This window comes from Panthera uncia (assembly GCF_023721935.1).
Source record: "Panthera uncia isolate 11264 chromosome D3 unlocalized genomic scaffold, Puncia_PCG_1.0 HiC_scaffold_8, whole genome shotgun sequence".
Classification (NCBI taxonomy): domain Eukaryota; kingdom Metazoa; phylum Chordata; class Mammalia; order Carnivora; family Felidae; genus Panthera; species Panthera uncia.
The window spans coordinates 33,014,990-33,038,989 of record NW_026057586.1 but is presented as its reverse complement, the minus strand read 5'-3'; positions in this window follow the sequence as shown (position 1 = coordinate 33,038,989).

Here is a 24,000-nt window from a genome sequence, read left to right as displayed (position 1 = left end):
TTACTTGGAAGATAATGAGTTACAATTTGGACCTGGTTAATTTGAGATAATGGTGGAATGCTAAATAATCATTGTATACACAATCTGGAGAGTAGGAATCCAGACACTTTTCCCTTCCTGAAATATTGTGAGCTTGTAAGGTTGTTAGACCGAAGGTTGTTCAGAAAACACTCATTCATGCATTCAAAAATATATATTGAGGGGCACCTGGCTGGCTCAGTCAGTTAAGTGTCTGACTTCCGGCTCAGGTCATGATCTCATGGTTCATGGGTTTGAGCCCTACTTCAGGCTCTGTGCTGACAGCTTGGAGCCTGGAGCCTGCTTCAGATTCTGTGTCCCTCTCTTGCTCTGCTCCTCCCCCACTCATGCTCTGTCTCTCCCTCTCTCAAGAATAAATAAACATTAAAAAATAAAAAAATAAATTTATATATAGCACCTATAATGTATAAAGAAACAGTAAAGCACAAGAGCTATCTCTGAAATTAGACATTTTAAACTCAAACCCTACCTCTGCCCGTTATGAACTCTGACACAGGGCATTTACAATACCCCGTTAAGTCTCAGGTTCCTTCTCTGTGAAATGAAAGTGATCACATCTACACTACAGAATGAATTATGAGGTTTAAGGGAGAGGAAGCACACCGAGTAACTAGCTCAGGGCCTCACATATGGTTATATAATTAGCATTATTGAGACCCAAGTCACTGAAATGTATGTGAAGTCAACAAATATAAAAATATTTCCAGGAAATTTGAGCCTTCAAATTATTATTATTATTATTATTATTATTATTCCTTCTATCTAGTGGCAACTAAAGCTAAATAGGTCATCTAATAACGCTTAGAAAAATTACAATTTGGTAGCTCAATACAGCAAATAACTCTTATTGTACACCCACTACTGAGAAAATATGAGCTATATTTACAATTATGTCAATGCTAGTAATAATGATAATAATAACAGCTAATGTTTATGTAGTGTTTTCCCATTTACTGAACACTTTAACATATATTTGCCTCTAATATTCTTTTCATATAGTGTCCTTTTCTGACTTGGATATCAAGGTATTGTAAACTCAGTTTGGAAGTATTCCACCTCCTATTTTTTGAAAGAGTTTGAGAAGTTTGGTATTAATTCTTCTTTAAATGTTGGGTAGAATTCACCTGCTAAGCCACCTGGTCCTGTACTTTCATTTTTGGGGAGTTTTTGTATTACTGATTCAATCTCTTTACTACTACTCAGTGATCTATTTCTTCATGATTCAGTCTATGTAGGTTGTATGTTTCTAGGAATTTAATTTTGTAGATTGTCAAATTTGTTCATATAATATTGCTTGTAATAGTTTCTTATGATCCTTTTTATTTGTGTGGTATCAGCTATAATGTTTCCTCTTTTATTTATAATTTTATTTATTTGAATCCTCTTTCTTCTGGGTTTGTCTATTTTATCTTTTCCAAAAAAAAAACTGCCCTTGGTTTCATCAGCCTTTCTTACTGTTTTTTTCTTGTCTCTGAATCATTTATTTCTTTTCTGATACAACTAACTTTGGGTATAGTTTGTTCTTTTTCTAGACCCTAAGATGTAGTGAGGTTGCTTATCTGTGATCTCTCTTTTTTCTTAATGGAAAACATTTATTGCTATAAGCTGCTCTTTAGAACCATTTTTGCTGCAGCCCATAAGTCTTGGCACGTTACATTTCCAAGTTCACTTGTCTGAAGAATGTTTTTTGGATTCTTCTTTTGACTTCTTCTTTAACCCATGGATTATTCAGGAGCATTTTCTTTAATCACCACACACTTGTGACTTTTCCAGTTTTCATCTTGTAATGAATTGGTACTTTCATACCATTGAGATCAGAAAAAATGCTTGATATGATTTCAATTTTCTTAAATTTAGGAAGATGTGTTTTGTGGCCTAACATATGACCTAGTCTGGAAAATGTTCCATGTACACTTGAGAATAACGTGTATTCTGCTGCTGTTCAATAGAATGTTCTATGTATGTCGGTTAGATACATTTGGTCTGATACATGGTTGAAATCCAGTGTTTCCCTATTGATTTTCTGTCTGAATGATCTATCCATTGTTGAAAGTGGGGTATTGAAATCCCCTGATCATATTGTATTGTTATTTCTCCCTTCAGATATGTTAATATTTGCTTTATATACTCAGGCACTCCTTTGTTCGGTGCATAAATATTTACAAATATTATATCCTCTTGATAGATTGATCCCTCTATCATTATATAATGACCTTCTTTGTCTTTTGTTACAATTTTTGGCTTATAGTCTATTTTGTCTAATGTAAGTATATCCACTTATATGATTTTGTTAAAAGTAGGACGATGATACAATTCTGGCCAATAAGATTGAAAATGATGTCTGGTAGACAGCTTCTGGAAAGTCTTTCTTGGGTTAAAAGGGAAAAAATGTATAAGAAAAGGAAGATGGAAAAGGAAAAATCCCTCATTAAAAACCCAATATAGATTTTTGATGGGCAGGTACCCCCAGTGTGTTACTACTAGCAGAGGAAATCCCATTTGCCCAAACTTGCCACCTGCTCATTATATGAGCATCTCTAGGCTGGGACATCCAAATGACCATCCTTTCAGTAATATGATACCCTGTGCTTTCTATAATACTTTCTGGCAAGTACTTATTTCTTGCTCATTATTTATTTGTTTACTATGGAGGAAGGATTTGGGGTGTGGTTGTTTAAAACTGTTTTCTCACTATCCAACAATCCAATGAGTATTTGACAATTATCAATTTAATATGCTAGAGTAACATCTCTAATTTACATTTCTTTCTTATTTCCTGTTTTATTTCTTCTTTTCTATAATGTGTGCAACATTTGTGTTCTATTCCTCATGAATATACTTCTAATCACTCTCAAGGTAATTTTTTTTTATTTTGCCAATTGCTTACTCCTCTAAAAAATTTCTCTCTCTCTCTCTCTCTCTTTAACTAAGTTGCATTTTCTTTCACTTTTGTAAACTGGGACAAATGGTTCCCGAATTTTATAATGTTGGAGCATCCTGAAACTAAGGGTTTTGGTGTTACCTCTTCTCTTCTTCGAGGTTAATTTAGTATTTTTTAAAATTACTTATTGTTTTCATTGGTACTTGTTCTATAAAACAATATGCACAATAATTTTTATTTTGCTTTCTTTGTCATTTGTCCTTATTTTGTACAGTCATTTAAAGTATGCTTAGAGAACACTTCTGATATCAATAACTTAGATGTCAGTAAGCTTTTTCTGTCAAGGCCCAAGGAAAATTATTTAGGCCACATGTCTCAACTATTCCACTCTGCAACTGTAGCCCAGAAGCAGCCATAGACAATACATAAAAAGATGAGTGTGGCTGGGCCTTACTACTACTTTATTTACCAAAGCAGGAGATGGGCTACATTCCACGGACTGTAGTTTGCTAATGCCTGTAAATCTAATCCATTAGTTTTCTTCTTCTTTTTTTTAATCCATTAGTTTTCTATATTCTGGGTGGACAGAGAATCCCTTCAGGTTCCCCCAGGTGATTTAACTATTAGAAGTTCTGCAGTTCTAACAGTTTTGGAAAGAAGATCTTGAGGCTCTGAGTACCCCAGTTGTGGTACCTACATCATCTACCCATTTCTAATGTCAAACACGTTACCTAAAATAAAGACTAAATAATGTAAAGTTTTAAGTCTGTAGGTTTATTATAATCAAGGTTTTAATAAGTAGGATTCCATTTCAAGTAATATACATCATCGTGTCTCTTTTCCTCATCCTGTTAAATCAGAATTTTTTCCCTTTAAGTTATTTTTACCCACAGGTATATGGAAGTCACAACTTTATGGTCATAACTAGGTCCCTGGCTTCTCACTGCAAAATAAGAAAATATCACCAAAGAGGGGCTGAGCATATTTTTTACACAATAATGTGGTATGAACGGAAGGATGTACTGCACCTGACTGCATTTTTTTGGTCAAAAATTATTTGGCTATGTTTATGTGCATCTATTTCAGGACTCTCTATTCTGATTGAGTAATCAAGACAGTGTGGTAGTAGTGATGGAATATATATGTAGATCAATGCCTCTGAAGGCGGGTCACAGGGGAACCCTGTTCATGGTGTTCGCCTCGGTGTGATCCATTGATCTACATTGATCTACATATATATTCCATCACTACTACCACACTGTCTTGATTACCGTAGCTTTATAGTAAGTACGAAAGTCAGGTCATGTCTGTCCTGTAATTTGACTCTTCTTCCTCAATAATCTGTTGGTTTTTGTGGGTCTTTTGCTTCCCCCTATAAACTTCAGAATTGGTTGTCAATGTCCACAAAATAACATCCCCAAATCTGAATTAGAATTGCATTCAATCTATTGATCAAGTTGGGAAGAATTGACATGTTGGCAATACTGAGTCTTCCCATCTAGGAGCATGAAATGTCTCTCCATTTATTTAATTCTTCTTTACTTTTGTTCATAAGAGTTTTATAGTTTTCTTTAAATAGAGTTTGTACATATTTTATTAGAATTATACGTTAGTATTTGATTTTGGTGGTGCTAATGTAAATGATATTGTATCTTTAATTTCACATTCCATTTGTTAATTGCTGATAAATAGAAAAGTGATTAACTGTTGTATATAAACCTTGTAGCCTGCAGTCTTGTTATAATTGCTTATTAGTTCCAGGAGTTGGTGGTGGTGGTGGTAGTGGTGTTTCTTTTAGTTTTTCTACATATATGGTCATGTTATCTGTGAACAAATATAGTTTTATTTCTTCCCTCCTAATTTATATACATGTTATTTCCTTTTCTTGTCTTATTGAATTAGCTAGTACTTTCAGTATGAAAAGGGGTGGTGAGAAGGGACTTCTTTACCTTGTTCCTAATCTTAGTGGGAAACCTTTGAGTTCCTTACAGTTTAGTATAATGTTAGATATAGATTTTTTAAAGAAAATCTTTATCAAGTTAAGGAAGTTCTCCTTTATTCTTTGTTTATTGAGACTGACTGCATTCTTCTGCCTGAATTGTAGATACAGAGCAGTAGGAAAAGTGACTATTATTTTTTTTTAATGTTTATCTATTTATTTTGAGAGAGAGAGAGAGGGAGAAGGTGAGTGGGAGAGGGGCAGAGAGAGAGGGAGAGAGAGAATATCCCAAGCAGGCTCTACAATGTCAGTTCGATGTGAGGCTTGAACCCATGAACCATGAAATGATGACCTGAGCTGAAATCAAGGGTCAGATGTTTAACCAGCCGAACCACCCAGGCACTCTGAAAAGTGACTAGATTATTCTTAAAGCTAAAACAGTTTCATGAACTCAGAAACTCCCAGTGATTTCAGACACGTGACAGTCATCCCTTATTTCTAACTTTACGACAAGTTAATGATGTACCCTGCTATGACCCCGTTACCCCCCTTTCATTTTCACAGGATAGGGCTTTGGTTACTGACCTTTTGCTTATTCTGAAACACAACGATCTCTTGCTCCTTAGAAACCCATCTGCTCACATAGTTAATGGCCATTTGCTCTTTTCCTGTTTCTCCTGAGTTACCTTGACTCTTTGCTCATGCCTGTTTATAACCTCTAGCAATGCAAAGTTTCCTAACCTTAGTTTATAGACCCAGAGCCCCAGTTTATTGAAGCTCAATCCTTACCTGGAATTCTCTTGCTAATGTTATATGAGGAAAGTACACTGAATCTGAACTGCTCATATTTCCACTTCTAAAATGTAAAGAGAGAGCAAATGTTAATGCAAGTAGAGAAGTTTAAAGTAATGAAAGATGACTTAACAAAAAGCAACCAGAAAAAATGAAGAATAGACTCCATGGGATGTACAGTGTGTGTGCATGTATGTGTGTGTACATATGAGTATTTGAACTTGAATTTCAAGGATTGAAAACTCAGTAAATATAACAGCCTTAATTTTTATGGTAAATTATTGGTGAATAATTTCTCTTGATGAGTCTTGGAAAATATCTTCCCAAAAGGCAAATGAGAAGGATTCCGAATAACCTAAGACAAAGAATGGAAACTAAGACAAAGAATTGTAGGTAAAATTTGGGCTTCTGCCAGTAAGTCTTGAGTAGGATAATTCTATCTCTCTTGATATAAATTACAATCAAATGCATATTATTTCTTATTTAATTGTTAGATAAAACTAGATGAGTTAGATTTGACCTGAAGAGGAGATGAAATGGAATAGTGTAAAGTATAATTTGAGATTTGGGAGGCTATAGGTATACACCTAGATACAGACAAAAATCATTAGAGAGCCCCTTGTTAACTCAGCGTCACTACTCTAAGTTCTGGTCTCTGGTCCATGCAAAGATTTCAGGACCATGAAAAGCATATTTTTAAGGAAAATATTACAATCTTCAGTTAGCAGGGGTTTTTGTCCAAGACCCAGATGGAAGGTGTCAACAAAATAAACTTGTCCCCCACCTCTATCTTTACCCCCTATTGATAAACAAACCTATACCACTGGGTTTGTTTATTCCAAAGTGAATAAGCATGTGCTCACCACCAACAAAACATTGCTGGTTTCACACTCCAGTGACTCTAAGGCCATCTGTCCAGGTATTAAGTGTTTTGATTCTTCCTTGACCATAAAATGGTTATCAAGTATGATATTCTGCAAGCTCCATCCACAGACTCCTGACTGAGGTAATGAAGATAGGCTCAAGGCTCTCTATATAGGAGAATCTGAGAACCAGGAATGACATAAAGCAATATGAACACTTAGGAGATAGGAGGCAGAAAATCTGAGTTCTAGTAGGATTATGCTCCAAAATATATAAACGAAGGTACTTCTGTTAGCTTTAATATTGGTTAAAAGAGGGTGTTGAATATGTGTGTAAACACAGTCCCTGATTGTTCAGTGCACTGTGCTAGGCATCACAGTACACATAAGGATGGGTAAAAGTCCTCACTTTGGAGGGTGTTCAATAAAATTGGGGGTCTCCAACAAGTACACAGGGTGGGATATAAAGCAAGTCTGTACAAAAAGAAAAACTATGCAGAGAGGATGAGAGAGAGGGAACGAAAAAATCTCACATTCTTGAAGAGGGGTTCAAAAACTGGTTGCACTTACTAGAGCAGATCCACAATTCTCGGGCTTTTGCCAGGACTTGATACCCATATGAAATTATGGGTTCCACACTGCTACAGGCTATGACACAAGTAAAGAGGCTTTGAATTTTGCTGGAAAACAATATGAACTCTATCCCTTTCTTTCCTACCCAAAATTCATTGAGAATTGCAAGTGAGTAAAATCTATAACATATTTTCAACAGAGGTAAATAATTTAACATTTTAAGTAGTTATTCTTATTAGCACTTGTACTTCACCTCAAAGTCAAAGAATCCACACCAATTGAGAAAGGGACAGAGTTTTGAATCTTTGAGGTTTTTTTGGTTAGAAATGAAGAGTAAAACACTAAATAATCATGAAAAAATATTACTAGCATTTTTTATTTAAAAAAAGAGGGTAGAAGATATAATCAGCCATAAATATTCAGCAATTGATTATCAAAAATGTGTACTAGGCTTCTGGATATAATCTGAAATGTAGTTTTAAGTATTCATATAAAAATGGATTTATAATATAATGGAATAAGCAGTTTGCAATCTATCTGATGTGACTACATATCGATATTTATTCTCTCTTCTATCTTCTTTATCTTCTTGATGACACTGTCTCAGCGAGACATTAGGAAAATAGAAAACAAGTGAATTCTAGGTCAATGCTGGCACCTCAAGACACAGATAGTCAATATAACAACTTGAATATATTGAGCCATATTGGGGCAGTTGGACGAGGCTGAGATTCTCTCTACTGAATCCAACTCACCTGCCCCAATTTGGTCTCAGTGCCTGGGAAGCAACTTGGATGAAAAGGGCATGCATTTGTGAAGCAGATAGAACTGAGATAAAACATGTTTCATCCCTGGGTCATCTTGAAACATTAAGTATCCTCCCTAAGCCACACCTTTTGCTTAAAAGGATACTAGCATCTACCTTTTGGTGAATATTATACATTTTGCCTTGCATTTGCCTACTGGAGCTTTAGACCTGCTAACTCACTGCATCCAGACAACCCTGTTCGGAAATCAAATGATATAATGTATATACATCTATGTAATAAACACTCAATGCATTTTTTTTATCTTAATTTTACACTCACATGATATTAACCCATCAATTTGATATGTTCCACTTAGAGAGCTATGGGAGTTTATATAGAAGAGAAACTTCTGTCCAGGATGGAAATAGTAACTTCACCTTATGATCAATGTATCTATAGGGCAATAGCAAATGTTTTGATTCACTTCGCCTTTACTTTGCTTAATGCACTTAAAACTCTCTTCACCCATACCTTCTATGATAAACAGGCCTACAGTGCCGTTCATAGAAAAATAAATACGTAAATAAATAAATAAATAGATTCCCAGAGCCAGCTTGGAAGAACGTTTGATAATCTGAACCATTACGGAGGTGAAATTTCATTACACAGATGGTGACATCCCGATGTCTATCATCAAAACACAGCAGGTAGAAACTATCAGCCAGGCCCATTCCCTTCTATAAAATTACACTTATATTAATGTCACTCCAGATTTCATTATGCGGAAAATGATATTGCACAGATCTCCAGCACTAGGAGGGCAGCAGGGGGTGGGGGGTAGGAGTGGTGAGGGAAGAATAAGGGGGTAGTGATGGGAGGGTGGCAAAAGAAACTGTCTGTAGAGAGGCCATAGAAACAAATTCAGATGAGAGCTGCCCAGGACTGGCAGATAGAATAAAAGTATATAAATGTATATATATATTTTAAAAATTCTTATTGATTCTGCTGCCAGTTCCTGCTGCCTCTTGATTGACTAGCGGCCAGATGTCCTCTGCAAGCCCCCAATGGAATGTTTAAAAGACCCTCCTGTGGGAAGCAAGGAGATTTGCAGTTAATTTTTATTAATGAAGGATGACAGGTATCTCTGTTTAGCCAACAAGATGTTACACCAGTCCAAGACAAACGCCCCTGTGTTTGGAGCAGGCATCCGCACTCCCATTGAATGTCTCTCTATCTCTGTCTGTCTCTCTCTCTCATACACACACACACACACACACACACACACTTAAACATACACATGGGCAGTAGGGAATTGATTAAGAAACAAAGGAAAACATCTCTGTATTTATATGTGTGTATTCTGCTATCAAAAGAGGGAGGAATGAGGATTGCATGAGAGCCTCCTGCGTGGAATGGAGGTGGATGATAGCAAACCCTACTCATTTCTGCTGCTGTCTCCCATTATTCCTTTCCGGCCCCACACCTTCTCCTTTCTGTTCACTCCCCCTAGAGAAATTGTTACCCTTTCTGATAGGAATTAGGGTGCCATATTACTTTTCTAATTGGCCCAGCTACCTCCACTTGGGCCTTTCTGTTTTACCTTCCATGCTGTGGCAAGATTGGTCATTCCATAATACAAACCTATTGAGTTAAGTTTCTGATGAGGCCTTCCAGGCCTCTTCTGATTTATCAGATAAGTGAAAATTTCTCACTATGACCCTTGGGACACATTATAGTACAGAACCTGACTACATCTCCAGGTTTGGTTTCTTTCTGTGCCTATTTGGTTTGCCCTCCTTAATTTTTTTTTTTGTTTTATTCTTCCTATTCACATGGATTTCTCATCTTTCTAAACTTGGCTATAGACTTGATAATGTGAGGATTTCCTCCCTAAGATGTACCCTTCCTTCTGCAAATGATCATTGATTATTCACCAGTGTTAGGGATGTATAAAATAATACTAAAATAATACTTCCGGCAATTTGATTTCATGTCCTATTTTAACCCCATTATGCTGCTCCTTTGATGTGCGCTAACTTTCCTGCTCTAAACCCACGGAGGAAGTATGGTATCCTGCACTTGATGACTTGCTTATATCATCCCTTCCTAGGAAATAGTCATCACACATATCTTGGCTTGAACCCTACCCAACCTTAAAGAACAGCTCATCCTATCTTCTCTATGAAAATTTCAAGTATTTTGACCTCTATTCATCTCTTCTCTAACTATATAATATTTACGTAGAGTATACTTTTGCATGTAACTTTTATTGCTTTCTAAGAGATGTCTAATAGTCTGGTCTCATCAAATGGAGTATAATCTCCACTGGTTATAGCATCTTTTAAAAAACTTCTCACAGTACTAATCTTAGAGTGTCAGTAGTGCCTTAGAGTAGACAGTGAATATATAACAAAGAATGGCTGAAACAAGGAATGAATTAACGAGTAGTGCTGCTCATGAAGGAATCGTTGGATGAGTTTTATTTTTAATATTTAATTTTTTTCATGTTTATTTATTTTGAGAGAGAGCAAGAGCAGGAAAGGGGCAAAGAGAGAAGGGGGGAGGGAGAGAGAGAGAGAGAGGGAGAGAATCCCAAGCAGGCTCCACACTATCAGCACAGATTCTAATGCTGGGCTCAATCTCAAGAACTCAAGGTCATTACCTGAGCCAAAATCAAGAGCCACAGACTCAACCAACTGATTCACCCAGGCACCCCTATTTTTTTATTTTAATGAGCATTTATGTATTGTATTTAAAATACATGGGGCGCCTGGGTGGCGCAGTCGGTTAAGCGTCCGACTTCAGCCAGGTCACGATCTCGCGGTCCGTGAGTTCGAGCCCCGCGTCAGGCTCTGGGCTGATGGCTCGGAGCCTGGAGCCTGTTTCTGATTCTGTGTCTCCCTCTCTCTCTGCCCCTCCCCCGTTCATGCTCTGTCTCTCTCTGTCCCAAAAATAAATAAAAAATGTTGAAAAAAAAAATACATACATTATATTTTATATTTGTATATATATTATACTTTTACTGTATTATATATTATCTTCTATTTATAAGTATTATGTTATATTATATTTTTGTGATATTTATATTCCTAGTTCCCCATTCACATTGTTTTGCAGCTTCAGGAACCATAATACTCTCAGTTACCCTTTCCTGAGGTCATTTCATGCCTCAAGATTAAACAATTATAATGTCATTCTTTTGCCATGTAGACTCCTCAGGTATTCTTCCTGGGGTTCCTTTATCTTTTTTTCACACTTCTTTTTACAGGAAATTGTATGAATTAAAAGACCAAAACTAGGATTTGACTTATGGGCTGCAGAACTTTACAAAATACCCTCAGTATTTAAATGTTGCAGTCTTAACCAGGGTTTTCCAAACTTTCAGGTACCCATGAATCAGTTACTGGGGCTTGTTGACTTTCAGCCAGAAAACTCACAGAGGTTTCAGCACAATATGCTTTAGGGACTGTCTGGAATTATAATAGTTTTACTCCACATGTGATTCTCTGCAGGTGCAATACAGAGAGCATTTTGAGAAATATTAGTTAGAGATCAATTAAATGGAAATGTATGAGTATGTATATAAAGTTATTAGTAGGCAAAATTGAACACCAGCAACCTGATAATCTATCTTCTTCTACTACTGTCTATAACATATTTTTTTACCTTCACTCAACAAGAAATTCTGAGTTCCACAGCATGTATCATTCCATTCATATCTGCATTCTCCACCAAAAACTACAGTTACAAAATTACCCCCACTCCAATCAGACTTTTCATTTACCAAGTCAAATAACACCCAGGGATTGATTTCATTAGTTAGAACATTAATAATACAATGCAAATGGCTATAGAATGGATGAAATTAGGCTCTTCAAATTGCCCTCTTTAATCCAAATTAATCTTCAATTGGTGCAGGATACTTCCATCTTTTTTTGTGATTTTCTTTCTCTAGCACTAGCCCATTTCCAGTCTGTAATTTGCCTAAGCTCCCTCCCATTACCCAATTCCCGATATGACTAGAAAACACACAGACACATATGTGTGTGTGCGCACACACACACACACCTGAATTTCAATGACAAATTTATTGTACTATTCCCTAGCCTCAAGTCTCATTAAACCGTTTGTTCTTGACTAAATTCATAAATAGTTTTAAACTTTCCTTAAGGCCAGTATGGTACAGTCATCCCTAAGTAGAAGATTGAATCGACACAGTGTATGCTTTATATAAAAGAACAAAAAGGGGCATCTGTGTGGCTCAGTCAGTTAAGTGTCCAACTTCAACTCAGGTCATGATATCACGGTATCATGAGTTCGAGTCCCGCATCGGGCATGGAGTCTGCTTAGGATTCTCTGTCTCCCTCTCTCTCTGCCCCTCCCTGACTTGTTCTCTCTTTCTCTCCCTCTCTGTCTCTCTCAAAAATAAACATTTAAAAAAATTGACTTGGACTTATAGTCAATCAACTCAATCAGTTTGAATACTACTTCTCTATCACAGGAAATCCAATTTAACTTATTTGAGGTAAAATGTAGACACAATAAAATCCATGTTAAGTGTACATTTTTGTAACTTTTAAAAACTATACACACATATTTAACTACCAATACAATTAATTTATAGAACATTTCCAAACACTCCCAAATATTCCCAGGCACCTTCAAACTCATCCACTCCTCCCCCTTCACGCCCTGCACTGGGCAAATACAGATCTACTTGCACTCAATTTTCATTTTCTAAAAATTCATATAAATGTAAACATATACATAGCATATACATTTTCATACCTGACTTCTTTAACTCAGCATGCTATTTTTAAGATACAGCCATGTTGTTTTATGTATTAGTGGTTTGCTGTGTCATTGCTATGTTCCATTATGTGGAGGTACAACATTTTGTTTATGTGTTTACCTACGGATGGAAGTTTAGGTTGGAGGCTTATTATAAATAAAACTACCAGGAAAATTTGAGAACAAGTCTTTGTTTGGAGATGTTTTTATTTCTCTCAGGTAGATACCTCATACTGAGTTACATGTCAAGTGTGTATTTTAAATTTATGAAAAATTGCCAGTTTTCCTTAGTGCTTGTGCCTTCTTAAATTCCCACCAAAAAATATAAAAGTTCATTTGCTGCACACCCTGACCATCATATAGGCAGTCTTTTTAATTTTAGTAATTCTAGTGTTTGTGTAGTGGTATCTCATTATGGTTTAATTTGTATTTCTCTGATTTGATTAGTAATGACGAGATCACCGTGCTTGTTGGTTATTCACAACACCTCTTCTGAAGTATCTATTCCCATATCCTGCACAATATTTTAAGGGTTTGTCTTCTTTTTTTGGAGGTTAGAAAAATGTAACTGACACAATTTTATAGCTTTTTCTTTCATTTTAATAATTGGGTTTTTCAAAGAACAGAAGTCTTTAATTTGTATGAAGTCCGATTTATTCACTTTTTCTTTTATGGTTTATGGTTTTTGCATCCTAAGAAATCTTTGCTTATCCAATGATTGCAATGATTTTCTCTTATGTTTCATATGAGGAAATTTAGAGTTTTAACTTTTACATTTAGACCTCTCATCCATTTTAAGTTAAATTTTTAATGTCGTGTGAGGTAGGGGTCAAGATTTAGTTTCTTCCTTATGGGTAACCCAACTGTTCCAGCACAATTTGTTGAATAAAGCTTTCATTTACCTATTGCATTACTCTGTCAGCTATGTCAAAAATAATTTGATCCTACATGGGTTGACCCATCTCTGGACTTTTCATTCTGATCTGTTGATTTATATGTCTAGCTTTATATCAATCACATTGTCTTAATAGTTTGCTTGAATCAACATGCAAAGTAGGTCAATAATTGTATTGGGTGTTACATCTTTTTTAAGTCTATTTGATAGGATCTCCTAGTGTTGTGGAATGCATTCCTTTATCCTGCCTATGTCCAGTAAATTAATAGCAATACATGGTTTCAAGTTCAACGTTATTTAGACCACAGGAAGTACTGGGTGATACTATAAACTCTGATAATTAATCTTTAAAAGAGGAACTTGGAAACTAATTTTTTAATTTCCTTCTTTATTTGTATAATCCCATATTTGATAATTTGAGTTGAGGAGTTTATAGTTATTTTGACTTTAGGAGTCCCAGGGAATAAAAAAGTTCTTGAAATCACAAAGCAGATATAAGTAATTATCAGTCGAATTATGAGTACAAGAAAACCATCCTGAAGGCAGGGACTAGACAACTGCATTGACTCTGGATCCTAGAGAACTTGAACCACAGATAAATGTGTTTAGTCACCTCAGAGGAGGCAGAACTGCCTCGGGTTAATATTGGAAAGCTCTGAGTGTGAATATTCGTAATCACTCAGCATTTTCCTTCTCTGAACATCCATAAAGTGACATTCTCAAATAAGGGCTGGTTCCATCTAACAAGATCCAAGTCAGGATATGGAGACATGCAAGAATGACAAGAACAACTAAGGATGTGTAGAAATTATTTCAACATTACCTAATTATCTCATTCAATATATACAGTATCAGCTACACTTATGTGCAAGGCTCAGTGCAAAATTAAAATGCAAGACTCCTTGTTCAAATATCACTATGAACTTCAAGGCTGCAAAACACAAGCATTAAACAAGGTATGAGCCCTTCTAAGTGGGAGGTCATGTGTGACTGCAGAGGTTGCTTCCATGAAGCGGGCCCTAAATTCATGTGGTGACCTAAATTATCTCCACGTTACACAAGGAAGCTGCAGAATAGAAATGTAAACTGGCTTCCATAAGGTTATGAAGCTAAAGTCATGAAGATGGAGAAGAAAGAGTTTCTGATTCTAAAGAATGTCTACACTAAAATATCCAAACACCATACCAAGTGATATAATCAAATAACTTGAGGAAAGTAAGGAAAGCATAGGGAGCAAAAGAGGGTGGGAAATTGGTCTGAACCCCTTTGGCACAGTTTGAAATTTTGAGAACTAGCCTTGCATTCAACAGTCAATTGTGAAGGACCTTGGGTCACTTACTAAGGAATTTGAAGCATTCTTGATGTATGCATCACCTATATCAGAATCATTTAGGGTACATGTTAGAAATCAGATTCCTGAGCTCCCAAATACACATACAGGACCAGAATCCCAAGGATTTGTCCTCAGAACATGTATACTTAGCACAACTCCTGAGTGGCAATGTGCAGTTTATTCATCATTTTCAGATCTAGACTCAAAATCAACCTCCATGATCACAGACAACCAGAGTGCTACATTACAGATCCAACCTCCTTCCAGTTCACAAAAGGAACTCAGAGTGCAAAAAACAGTAAGGACCCTGGCACTTTTAGGAATGGTTAATATTTCAAATATAGAGAACAAAAGTAGACATGGAGGGGAAAGCAAAAACGGTAGAAAGAATTGTAAGAGAGAATTGAACCAGTAAGAGAGAATTGAAAATTTCCTGAGACCATATCTGGTCAAAGATCACAGTAGGATAACCAAGCTTTAGTAGAAAACTTAGCGTAAAGTGAAAGGATCAAAATCCTACTAAAAGTGATGTCAGCGGGGGCAAATTTCACTCCACTGAATATTGCAGAATTTCCTCTGCAACAATGCTTCAAGCACTAAATAATTCTTTTATCATTTTCTTCAAAACATTCATTTTACATTCAGTTTTCTCATAAAGGAAAATAAAAGTAGAGAAGGAAAAGCAAAATAAAGTAAGAAAATACAATCAGGACGGAACCTTTTGCTTCGCTGCTGCAGAACCTTTTGCGCCTGCCTTTGGAGTTTCCTCCACTTACTGGAGAGAACACAGGGGAGCATGTTTTTCTGCCCAACGTGGAATCAAACACCCAGCCTCTCCTCTGAGAGGCTTTGTTGGCAGTCACACATGGATCCGCTCCAGGACCGGCAGATTTCAGGCCCCTGGAGAGATGTGAGATTGCAAAGGGCAGGGAAGATTGGCAAAAATATTGACTTTGATATTTCATCACTTCGCATTTCCAAAGAGTCGAAATGCACTGACAACTGCACCTTTCTAACCAGATGCTACCAGAGGTTCCCCAGCATAGCATGTACACGAGAGACTGAAATACCAACAAAGCCCCGAACCAAATGATTTATATTAGAGTAAAGTCAAGAGCAGCATTTCTGCTTCTCTCTCTGCTTGATTTCTCTGTTCATCAGTTTGGGTAGCATTTTACAGCTTCCTGTTACAGGACTTCTCAACTTCCTATTTTCTCATGCTCTTTTGACTTCATTTATCCTTCCAGGGTGTGTATAGCTTCCCTGACTCTTAAGATCTGAATGGTGACAAGCAGCACCCCAATTTTTTTTCCCACCACTTGTTCTGATATCAGAGATGTCACCTGAGCAGAAATAGTGAACATTATTCAGTGCTTGAGATGTATTCATCTGTGAATGACATCATCTTACGTGGTGTTGTATATTCTAAGGGAAGAGGATCTGAAGAATGAAGAATAGGATATTTAAAGGAGTAGTTGGAGGAAATCAAAAACAACCTTCTGTTTCATATGTTCTTTTTATAATTTTAACAGTCTTTGACTCATAAAATACTATAGCTGATAGAATGAAGAATAAACATCTTATTCTATTAAAAAGTAATTTTGCCAATAAGATATGTAAGAATGAGGTAATTTTTGTCTAATCATTTTCTTTTTTAAAAAAAACAGTTTTATTTTTAAGTAATCTCTACACCCAATGTGGGGCCTGAACTCAGAAAACTAAGATCAAGAGTCACACACTCCACCTACTGAGTCAGCCAGGCACCCCTAATCATTTTCTTTTTTTTTTTTAAGCTCATGTATTTATTTTTGAGAGAGAGAGAGAGAAAGAGAGAAAGAGAGAGAGTGCACGCGTGCATTAGAGGGGCAGAAAAGAGGAAGAGAGAGGATCCCAAACAGGCTTGGCACAGAGCCAAATGCTGGACTCAAACTCACGAACCTCAGCCGAAATCGAGTCGGACACTTAAACGACTGAGCCACCGGGCGCCCCAAATCTTCTTTTAAATGTAGCTTATGCCACAAATAATTTCTGTGACTACCTTTCTATGATGTGTGACTATTATCCTATGTACCCCTCAAAATCCAGATCCATTGTCACCTCTCCTATGAAGCCATCTCCAGCCCCGTTACTCAGCCCCTTCCTTGCACATCCCACTATTAGGTACTTACTATACCTTATTACAATATGTGTTTGAACATCTGCCTTTCATATCAGAAGCTTAAATTGTGTTTATTTTATATTTTGACCTCGTATAAAGATTGTTGGCTTTGTCTTGGCACATATAGGTGTTCAATGTTTTGTTGTTTCCGTTGCTGCTGTTTTTCACTTGCAAATATGACTCTTGGTTAGAATCGAAATAGCACGCTTTGGCTCCGGCAGTTTGCTTTGCTGACATCTTTCCAAACGGCATCCCCAGCTACTTAGTCCTCATTTAGGCATTACCTCTAAATGCATTTCCTCCTTCCACATTAAAATCATTCTTTCATGGGATCTGTTTTCTTGCCCGATCCTTACTAATATATAAGCAGAGAAATTTTACCTAACTCCTGGTATTGTTATGAAGCCAAAAGAGGATGATGTTTTGTTTAATACATGCCTGGCACATGCTAAGTGCTCAATATGTGCTACCTATTATGTACAGAATAAGCACTCAACTGTGATATTTATTATAAGCAGTATCTGGAAAATTATCTGATTTTAGAATCATTTTTAATTAGACAAAGCAGAGCCTTAAAAAGCACCTTATGGGTAATACCCCTTATCTTCCAACCATCTCAAAGTGACATCCCACCCCCCAAATTTTCTCTGGCCCTGAAACCATCCATTGCCTTAGGGCTCTATCTAACCTCCAGCTTGTCAGGGAAGTAGGATTAGGGAATTGGCTTTTGATGAACTCTTTTAATTCTGTTCCTGTGCACTATCCACTTAGGAATGGTGGAAGTAGGTGGCCCAAGTTGTCCCTCCTCGAGTCAAACCACAGCAGTTACTGCAACTTGAACCCATTGGTTTGTAGTGCTCCTGTTGCATTCCGTCTTTAGTGGGATTAGAAATCCAAAGTTACCTCATCTGCACATACACGAAAGAAACATATACACACACACACTCACACACACAAACTCTACAATAATAAGGAAAGCAAGGAAAAACCAGGCACAAAATAAGGTTAACAGTCTATTCGTATACAATGCATTTTCTTTTATAGAACTCTTTAGATTCATTCTTATCTAAGTTTCACAAAAACAAAAGAAATCAAACAAAAAACAGGTCAAACCAATCAGAAAATACTTTCTGAGTGAGGCTTGTCAGGAAATGTTATCTCCATCATGGGAGAAGAGGAGATGGAGGCAGAGTTATATTTCTAAGGCCATGACACCTGCGAGGATCAGAGATGGCCCTGAGTGCAGCACTCCCTGACCCATCTGCTTTACCTTGCCACGAATCCAAGAAAAGCACTAGCTCCTGACCAAGCCACAGCAGAATATGACAAAGTGCACACAAAACTCAGTGGCTGGGGATGGTGATCTGATGGAGTTGAACTTCACAAGCCTGTGGGAACCAGCCCTTTAGGAAGCTCACTAAACTGTGCATGGTCACTCTGTGTGTTCCCTTGATCAACTCTTCCTTTATAGTTTCCCCAAGTTTATCTCAGACCCACATGGTTGTTGTCTATATCCACAGCATTTCCATCTTCCACTTACTAAAATTTGTTCTTCAAACCTACCATCTGGAGAGAATTTGGAAACGCCAAGCCCACAGAAGTGATCCCCTCAAGTGAACTTGCATTTGAATAAGGAACAATGATGGTTGGATTTAAGTCACAGCAACTGACTGTAGAGGAATATTTTCAAACAAGGAAGCTAGCGAGGATCCATCAATTCATACCTCATAATCTGTTCATCCTAATGTGTGCAGTTCTTGGGGCAACAGTACAAATGGAGATCCACATAACATATGTTTAAATATTTAAATTCCAAAAGTCAAGTCAACAAATCATTAAATTATATTTGAACTTCCTACTTTAAAATACATACTTTCATTACAACCTGGAAGGGCACTTTTGAATTTAGAATTCTTTGACTCTTCAATGTCCTGGACCAGAAACATGGCAATTTGGGGAGAGGCGACCATCCTTTTCCCTTCCTATCACTGGCTCTGTCCAGCAATGCAAGTATACACACATGTGATCAGTTGAGACTGCACATCAAACTCCATCTACACTGGTTGTAAAGAATTTTCTTGTAGCTTTCCCTTGACCCTAGGAATGAGTACATGGGCTACTTCCTCAGAGGTAAGACTTGGGAAGAACGCTTGCACAGCCCTTAGAAGTGAGCTTGAGACTGATTTGGCAAAGGACTCCAAGGTCCCAGATACAGACGGCATGGTCTAGAAGAGGAATACGGGGTCTAAGTGAAGCTTCATCTGCACGGCTTCATGGGTGCCTCCCACTGAATGGAGGCACAGGAGAGAGGAGGGTCAGAAAAGTATTCTCTAACACCAGGGTCCAGGCTCAAGGTTCCTCTTGCCTGAGACTGATATAGGCACTGTCATCAACACCCATTGGATCAGCCTATGTGGAGAGTGAATTTCATGCAAGGTTCAGGATAAAGAAGACAGGATGTATATTTTGAGAATCTAAGAGACTAAGTCATGCCAAATTTGAAAGAAATATTGATGTGATGAGATGTCCTTTCCATCTACCAGCCCTAAATCTCATTCATGTTTTAAAGAGTGAGACCACAAAGGTTGGGGAAGAATTTGAGATTATCTCAAAGACTCTATTGGGGGAATTTAGAAGCAACATTGACTGCTAGTGAGGGAGAAAAATGTGTTAGCAGTCTGTAGGGAAGGTGGCACTTCTACAACAGATGGGCCGACTGGATTTTTTTCTAATGATGATTTTATGCCTTTGGCAGAAGTTTTCCATGTAATTTAGGAAAGAGGGAAAACAACATAAAGAAAATTGATGCTGTTCTTTAAGACTGGGGAAAGGACATCAAAATTAGAGTTGTTAGTGGTGCTAGGTTGAAAACATAAAATACTTGCGCACGTTTTATGAAAAGACCTGCCTCGGAAATTGGTGAAATGAAGCCAGGTTTCAAATGTAGGGTGTGAAGTTCCCTGAAAGGAAAGGGTCAGTCAATTAAGTGAAACCAATGTCTTTTATTAGCTCTGTCACGTCTCTCACCTGTTTTACTACTTTAACTGCCTGCTGATGGTTTTCCATGCTACATAAATCTACACTTTTCTATCCATCCTCCCAAAAAACTTTCCAAAAGTGAACATGAATGGGTAATCTTTAAGCACTTTTAGCTGTTCCTTATCAGTTGCATTTGAATTTCATACTCTTTAAAGCAACTTGGAAAATGACCCCCACTATCTGGCCTTGATCAACTTTTTCTAGCTTCATTTCCTGACTATCTCCCCTGAATAACCTATGGAAAGTTTCCCTCTACTGACATGCCTTGTGCCTCTGCATATTCTATTTATTCTACCTTGATCACCTCTTTCTGCCATACTTGCTCTTGATGAACTACTATTTATCTATGAATCCTTATTTTTAAAAACCACCTTTTCTTGAAAATTTTACAGCTCCCCGAGGGAAAGTTAGTTATTTCTTCCTCTGTGTTTGCCCACATTTTGGGCACATCCCCAGTAGGGCAGTGTACTTGTCCTCTAGGTCTGCTGGCACAACTTTGGCATTTTCTTCTAAGGGAAGCCAGCTACCTCCCTTTAAATTTCAAAGGCCTGCTGAAGTTACATATATCAAATGACAAGAAAATAACATCTAGCAGAAGGAAACCTCATCTGTTTCTTATCTTTTTTTTTTTTTTTAAGAGTAAGGGAATTTTATTTTTCGTCAGAAGCTGCTCAACAGAGCTACCTATTAGGTCATATGTTCACCCCTAAACCAATCACTAGCAAGTGTAATCAAATTACAATGCTTAAAGAACTTATAATAGCGTAATCTTCCTTAAGGGGCAGGTAGTTGCACAAACATGGAATTCTTTTGAGAAAGTGAGATAGGAAAATGAGCACTGGCATTGGCAAACAACAGTATTTGCTCCAGATGTAAAGTGGCTTGATCTAAATGGGATTCACTAGTCATGTAGCCTATCATACACAGGTACTATCATTATAAAACATAAAATTTAAAACAAAACACAACAAAAACTGTTGGGGGATTACTTACTGAGTAGATGAGCACTTCTTCCCAGATGAGCTTGTCTTCCAACTTGTGATCTGATCTCTGAAACACCATCTAATATTTGGTGTTACATGGTAACAACATGAAACCTGAGACCATGGTTTGGAGCTGTCCACTTGAATCTCTCATGATTATTCTTATTTTTTTTTTAGTATATTTATTTATTTTGAGGAAGAGCATACACGCAAGCAGGGAAGCAGCAAGGAGAGAGGAAGAGAGAGAATCCCAAGCAGGTTCTGCACTGTCAGCACTGAGCCTGATGCAGAGCTTGATCGCATGAAGTGTGAGATCGTGAGCTGAGCAGAAATCAAGAGTCAGATGCTTAACCGATTGACCCACCCAGGTGCCCTCATGACCATTCTTAAAAGAATAACTCAAAATCTTTGTTTTCTGGTTTACTATAGTGACAAAAGCCAAAAGAAAAATAATTCAACCCTGGGAAAAGACAAATATTTCAGTAAGTTGGAAATTGAAACTTCATACTAGCCATCTCAAAACTCGTTAATTTCACAGAAACAGGTTTTTAAAAAAGTGCTATGGTGCTATGCAGAAATATTAGAAATGAATCTTGGTACCTGGCAAATTTGGGACTTACTGAATCCCCTTTGGAGGCTCTTATATAATCATTATCAATGATGAAAATTAATAGCAGTCTACCACTACATTCACAGGCAAGACCACATAGGCCTTGGATTCCTGATGACCAAGTGTTCATCTCATACCATTAGACTAAGAGGTCTGGCCAACTGGAATTCTGGACTAAGACCAAAGACTATACTATGCCTTGGGAAAAATAATACCAGCTAAGGTATTTTGATATGCAGTATAACTGACAAATAATGCTTTTATCTGTGATTGTTCATATGTGTTTGTATGTGTTCTAATTATTCTCTTTTTACTACACAAAAGATGTATTGGTAGCTAGATTTACTATGTAGTCCACAGCTTACAGATGATCTGGTAACATCTGGGTGGGATTATGATGGAATTAGAAGAGAAATGTACAACATATGGAGACTGTGGATTCCAACACAAACAGCATTTAAAGGAGCCTGTAATATTCCCTGTGGATAAAGTAAACCAAGATGTCTTTGAATTGCGTCCCTGCTGGAAGGTGATGATTGTGTTTGTGTTTCTTCTCATGGATCATGTTAGACAGAAACATCCTTGAAACTGTACATGTAGCAAGATGGCAGCCATGCCATGAAGGGGAGAATACCTACATTACCACTCTAGAGAAAGAATCAGGGAGCTAGAAGGCTGGGATAGCAGAAGAGCAGAGGCAAACTGGAGCTGTCTCAGGAAATTAGCACCTATGGTCAGCACACTATACCCACTATCTCTTTCTTTCTGAACATGCCATATCCACAGACCAGTGCTTGGGAAAATAGATACTGAAGTGTTCTTCAAGCACTACTGATTGAATCAGGATCAGATGTCCCTGTGAGTCAAAGGAACTGGGTAGATACTACATGGTGAAGAATAGTGTATTCAGTCATAAATGACTCTACGCAATAAGGTTAATACTAATTAAATAGGCCAATCAGATTAGCTTCTTCTGTAATTTGTACTGAAGTATGGAGAGTTTTTAATAGTCAGGAAATGGACACAAACGCAACAGAAATGAATGCACAATGAATAAAGTAAAGTTCCTTTGCCCACTTTGCCTTTGGGATGGGCATTGTGTTGGAACTGAGATCAAGAATGGATTGTTAATCAGAGACTTCATTTACATACCTTCGTTAGTAAATACAAACAAAGAGATACAGAGGACAGTGAATTTACATTTTGATGGGGACAAAAAAAAAAAAAAAAAAGGTCTGCAAATAAATCCCCTGTATAAAAATGGTCACATTAGAACAGCTATATTAAACTGTGTATATCAAAATGCCCTGGATGATACTTCATTCTGTCATTTAGCAAGAGACTGCTATGGATAAGTAACTGAATCTAGGGCACAATACAAAATATTGGTGAGAGACTGACCCTTCATTTAGTGGACACATATATTTACATATATCTGTTTGTGTATGTTTATGTACATATTTATACTTATCTCATTTAGCAAGTAGTTAACCAGAGAAAATTACCTACTCTCATAACATGTTGCCAAGAGTTTTAGGGGATATAGAAAGAAAAATTATGTCCTCTAACCTCTTTCCTTAAGGCTATTTAGATCACACATATCACAAAAAAAGAAAAAAAAATCAAGGCAAACCTAGGTCAGTGCATGGATTTGAAGTCATCAAACTATATGATCAGAGATGCTTAGATTTAGAAGAAAATGTAGAGGTCAGATTAATACATATACATGGAATGAATAATGGGTTTAATGCATGAAAGAACCAATGAATCTAATAAGAACCCTCCTGAATTGCCTAGTATATTGCCTTGAATTGTTATTTACTTTTCATGTGTATTAATTAACACATCTTACCCTTCTCTCAGTGTTTGCATCATGACTTGTGTGTGGGACATTGTTAAGAAGTCCTTGGTACATCTTTATTGAATTTATACTGTCAGAAGATAACTGTGCTAAATGGGGAGGGATGGATATTCATTTCATTTTCATCAATCAGTCAAAAAGCCTTGTGGAATATTTAATGATCAATAAGTGTGCAAGATAGTATAGGATAAAATGTATATTCATGAATAAACACCAAGTCATTCAGAAAAGCAAATCTGTAAATTCATAAAAAAATAACCTGTACTATAAATATCTTTTGGAGAATGGTGATTTCTTACCATTTTTGTTGTGGATAGGATTCTCCCAGTATAGACAAAAAAAAATAATTACCACAAAATAAAATATTTCTTCCTAATTTCACTGACTTCAATACCTTCCTTTTAATATTCACCTTCCTAAAATGCCCTATCCAAGTTGGATACACTTGGAAAATTGTTCATCATACTCTTTTCTATGGATTCCATGTCAGTTTT